General features: G+C 46.3%; 1 pseudogene; it reads left to right on the forward strand.

Annotated features, from left to right (window-relative positions):
* The first annotated feature begins 2,116 nt into the window (after positions 1 to 2,116).
* Positions 2,117 to 3,299, forward strand: LOC139440420 (ferritin light chain pseudogene; annotated as a pseudogene).
* Positions 3,300 to 5,526: the final 2,227 nt, after the last annotated feature.

Raw genomic sequence — 5,526 nt, forward strand, 5'->3', positions numbered from 1 at the left:
ACCTGGTCGCGTGTTCCGGCGTGCAGGTGGAAACGGACATGTGTCCGTCTAGAACGTGAGTGTCTTACTTTCCTTACATGCCTCCGTGTGTTATTTCACGCTTTTGTCATTAAGACAGGCCATCAGGTATCCGTGGAAATGAAGGGTAGGGAAAGCCTGAACAATTGGAATTCCCAGATAAACTGAAATCTCATTATTCACAATTAGTTAAACCTCTTTTCCCATCCAAGTTTTTCACCGGCCGGCACCAGTTTCAGGATGTTAAAGGCTAGCACCTTACAGGAAGGCCCATGTCAGAGAGTTAGACTTAGAGCCAGAGAATGCAATAAATACCTGGAAGGAGTTAGCAATCACTGCCCCCAACCGCCAGACTGAAGTAAATGTCTGGGGAAACTTAAGGGCAAATCGGGTGCAGGACCAAAATTGTGAGATTAGATATTATTTTTTGTGTGTGCATGGAAACGTGACAATGTCTCTACTTGAATGCAGCCAGTAACAGGAAGCTCACTACTCAACATGACTCAATTCCATCCTACACATCTCTAACCTAAATCAAGGAAAAAAAGCTTTCTTCGACTAGATTCATAACTACCACCTTGAATACCTCCAATTAGATCATGACTCCCTGATGACAGATGGACTCAGATTGTCTCCAAAATGTGCCTTTTGCACCTCAGCAGACTCAAGGCCAGGAGGGTAGCCATCAAAACACAGACACACACAGAGAATCTATTTTCTGGCCTGACATCTCTGCAGACGACCAGCCCAATCATGGCATCAAAAGAAGATGAGGAAATAGAGAAGGGGGAAAGAAGAGGAAGAGGAAGTAGAAGAAAGAGGGGAAGAAAGAGAAAGAAGAGAGAAGGGGAAGAGGCAAGAGAGAAGGAAGACGAGGAGGGAAAGGACCTAGGATGGTAGTGCAGTGCCCTGGGACTGTGGGCACCGTGAATGGGGAGCATTGGAGCTGGCAGTACGAGCATCGTCCACAGACACTCAACGGATGTCTACAGAAATCAGAAGAAGAATAGACACTGGAACTACTCATGATATATTGCCAACTGAAAGGCAGTTAGGAAGCATGGAGGGCGTAACTTCATCTTTTAAATCTCCGTTATTTATTCCTATCAAAATATTATTTACCAGTAATCATAGATTCATCTGTCCGTGTAATGGTTCTCTCTGGGTGGGGTAAAGACTCAAGGTCTGGATGGACTCCCAAGGTTGCAGAGCATGTTTACGTCAGAGCTGAGACTGAAATCCAAACCCTCGCACTTCCAGCCCAGTTGTTCCTGATATTTTACAGCGAAACCGTATTATGTTCAGGAACAGTGTTGCACGTATTCGTAATCCACCACATCAACATACTGGACGTAAAAGGGCTCTTGTCGAAAGTGAACTCTACTCTTAAAGAATACAGACTTGCCACTCATTGGATTTTTTAAAAATATATTCATTCATTCATTCATTCATTTATTCATTCATTCAACAGATGCTTTCTGAGCACCTGTATACACCACGTACTATGCCAGGCCCTTGCCACATTTTGTTGAGAGATCAGAATTATACAGGATGTTACTTTTATGTCTCTCTTTTCTTAACATCCACAATGTCATATCTACATCTATAAACCTAAAAATTCTTTAGAACAACGTTCTAAAATAAATGATAACATTCCATAGGCTCTGCAATTGTTTTTGACTTTCAGAGCAATCGCAGCACCTTGGGAGTGTCGAGCTTGACAAGTAACGATGGGAGGACAACGGGCGCAGTGGTCTGCCAAGTTCCTGAGTCACCTGTGGAAAATGGGTCTCATGACCTTGGCCACCCCTGTCATATCCTGAGGACACGCTGCAGCAGGGAAATGTATTTCCTGCCCTTGGGACCGGTCCCTCCTCATTCCACAGGAAGTTCGGTTTCTGAAGGTGCCTGCCTGGAGCCAGCTACAGGGTGTCAGCAGGGACTTAGCGTGAGCATTTCGAGGGGCGGTCACTGCTGCCCCAAGCCGTGGGCGGTGTCATTCTTGCTTACAGAGCTCCAGACAGAGGGAATGAGCATTTGTTCAATCAAAGGCTTGAGGAATGAAGGAATGAATGAGTGAATTTCAAAAAAATCAAAGATGACTGAAGAACGCCAGAGAGGTAGGTTTCCTGAACTCCCCTACTCTGAAAAATAACCACGCCCCAGTTGCTCTTCCTTCACACCTGACATTTCACCATTTATAGCCCCTCGCTTTAGATCATGGGTTGGCAAACAACAGCCCACAGGCCAAAGTCAGCTGGCTGCCTGCTTTGTAAGTAAAGTTTCATTGGAACACAACCACACCGTTTATTGTCTGTGGCCACTCTCCCGTCACAAGGGCAGAGCTGAGAGCTTGCAACAGAGACTCTATGGCTTACAAAGTGAAACCAGGTACTACCTGGCCCTCTACAGATAAAGGTTGCCAATCCCAACTTTAAATTTTACTCTTTCAAAATGCTGTTGGGGGTGGTGCCCTCAACATTCTCCCCCGACAGATCTGTCTCTTGCTTCAACAGTGTGGATGGAACAGACCTGGAGATGCCCCTACTTACTTCTAGCCTCCGACCACCTTCCAACCTCCTCTCCAGTCGCCACCTTCAGAACCACCTCGGTCATCCTCGGCCCCCGAGACCAGCCAACCCCGTTTTCTGACCTTAACTCCTTATTGCCCGGCAACCACGAGCTCCCAGATTTGTCAGAATTATTCCACCAATGTAGAGGCCCTGTCAGCCGCCCGGCCGCCCTGCATCTGCGGGCCTCCCACACCTCCCTCTCTCTGGGCTCCTATTTCCATGGCGACAATGTGGCCCTGAATGGCGTGGGCCACTTCTTCCGTGAGTTGGCCAAGAAGTGTAGGGGTGCCCGGCAACTCTTGAAGATGCAGAACCAGGGAGGCAGCCACCCTCTCTTCCAGGACATGCAGAGGCCTCCCCAAGGTGAGTGGGGTGACACTCGGGACTCGTTGAAGCCTCTGTGGACCTGGAGAAGAACCTGACCAGGGCCCTGTTGGACCTGCAGTCCCTGGGTTCTGCCCGCACAGCCCCTCAGCTCTGTGACCTCCTGGAGAGCCGCTTCCTGGATGAGCAGGTGAAGCTCAGCAAGAACATGGGCGACACCGGGCTCCCTCCGTGGGCTGCCCCAGGGCTGGACTGGGCAGGGGTCTCCTCAAAAGGCTCCCCTTCTCAAGCACCACCAGGGGTGTGTGGAGCCCAGAGGATTGGGGACTCCCCTGCACTCCCTGGTGTTTGAATTCTGCCTGGGGCTCTCCCTGCAGCCACTAGGCCACCTTTTAACCACCCTGGAGCCTCTCCCATGCCCTGGGCCACATGGAAACAATAAAGCTTTTTGCAGCATAAATAAATAAGTAACTCATTAGCAACATAACACTTTGAGCCTATCAGTCAGTTACACCTCAGTGTGCATTCATCTATCCCAAAAGCACTTGGCCACTTGGTAGGGGAAAGGATTCAGACAACTTGAGGTTGTGAAGGCTTTGGCCTGTCTGAGAGAGTATCTCAAGGCAGCAAATGAGCGCAGAAAGGAGAAAATGGGAGGCTAGAACATATACTTCACTTACTTTGCAGTTCTAATTACCCTGAGATTAAAATGGAGATGAGGCCAAGAAGTGATTGGAATTGTGGGAATGTCAGAATTCAGAATCAAACCCAAATAGTTCTCTTTTTGGATTCAAAGAAAACCCTTGCCCTGGCTGGTGTGGCTCAGTGGACTAAATGCCGGCCTACGAACCAGAGGGTCCCCGGTTCGTTTCCCAGTCAGGGCACATGCCTGGGGTATGGTCTAGGTCTCCATTGGGGGTGTACAATGGGCAACCACACACTGATGTTTCTCTCCCTCTCTTTCTCCCTCCCTTCCCTTCTCTCTAAAAACAAATAAATAAAATCTTTTTAAAAAAGAGAGAAAACCCTATATTCTGATTTCCCCTCCGTATAACAGGTCCCTCTGCTTTCAGACAAGTCACTTTGCTTCCATTTTTCTGTGGCCTGAAGAGTTAGAAAAATTGTTTCAGATTCCATGGGTCCCAAGTTTTGCACTTCTGATTTTTTTTTTTCCTTCAACTGACCTCATTTAGCAGGGTGGAAGTCAGCTTTTGCTAGCCTATTAAGACTTCAATAAAATCATCCGTTTCTAGTTAACTGGAATAGTATTCACATTTAGACCTGCATATTAATTGGCTGATAAGGAGATGATAAAGCTGCTTTTCTCTGCAGGTGTACCAATCAATTTCAATGAAACTGAAAAAATGAGTCTTGTTGCATCTGAAATTAAAAAGTGATTTATATTTTCTAATAAAGTGCTTTTCATTGATCTCCCTCTGAAAATGTATGGTTTCATTTGCACCCTTTTAAATTATAATAGTTTCCGTTTGTAAAAGAATGATTTTCCAATATCATTTCTGGCTTTCAATTGATGATTAACTCTAACATTGGTTTGAAGGAGAACGTTGAGGGGGAGCAGAGTGAGTTGTTCAGAGCCTCCATTCCCCGCCTCCCTCCCCCCCCCCCCAACAAAACCTCAGCTACTTCTAATGACCTTAATATCCTCAGACTAGAGAATCCTTTTCCCAAACACAGCATTGTCAGAGGAAGTTATGCTTTATTCCCTAGGAATCCATCTTTCTAGTCACAAGTTTTCTGTTACCATAGAAGTTTCTGCCTCTGCAATTGTTTCCAATTTCTGTTGTGTCAGCCTAGCTGCAGGGCGAATGTGGAGAGGAAAGTTTTTTTCCTTTCTTCCCCCTGTCCCCGACAGCACATTTGTACTTGGAGACGCTCACAGAATCCTGCTGTTGCCGGCTGAATTCTGGCAGATGTGAAAACTGGCAGAGCAATTACATCTCACTTTAATTTAGGGTTATGGTCTTCTGCGCCATAATAATTAAGCGGCAGTGGAATGAAGCTATATTCTGAACGTGGGGTGGAAAACTGCAGAGTCCAAGGCTGGACGCTGCTGAGGAATCCAGATCAATGTCACTTTGCTGTCATCCAAAGACACCTGAATTCATATTTAGGCTGGAGATTCTTTGCAAACAGGTGTGGAGTGGAGGCAAGAGACCACGTGGGCATTACAGCTAATTTAAAACGGATACCAGGGGCTTTGTCTGCTTATCTGCGTGAAAGATAAGTGTTGGCTGATAAATGAATAAATGGATGGATGGATGGACAGATGGATGGATGGGTGGACTTATGGAAGGCAATTCTTTTCGCGGCTCTCATGCAAACATCACCTTTGTGATATGACTTGAGTGCCCCCTACACAAAAATATTTCCCAAGTCTCACAGTGCCCGAACAGTCTCCATTCATCCCTGATGTTTTTGTCTGGATTAACTACTACTTTCTTCTAAATTCCCTTAAAAAAAAAAAAACTCTTCTAAAAAGATTTTATTTATTTGTTTTTAGAAAGAGGGGAAGAGAGGGGGAAAGAGAGGGAGAGAAACATCAATCTGTGGTTGCTTCTCATGCACCCCCTACTGGGGACCTGGCCCACAA

This window comes from Desmodus rotundus, chromosome 12 (genome assembly GCF_022682495.2).
Source record: "Desmodus rotundus isolate HL8 chromosome 12, HLdesRot8A.1, whole genome shotgun sequence".
Classification (NCBI taxonomy): Eukaryota; Metazoa; Chordata; class Mammalia; order Chiroptera; family Phyllostomidae; genus Desmodus; species Desmodus rotundus.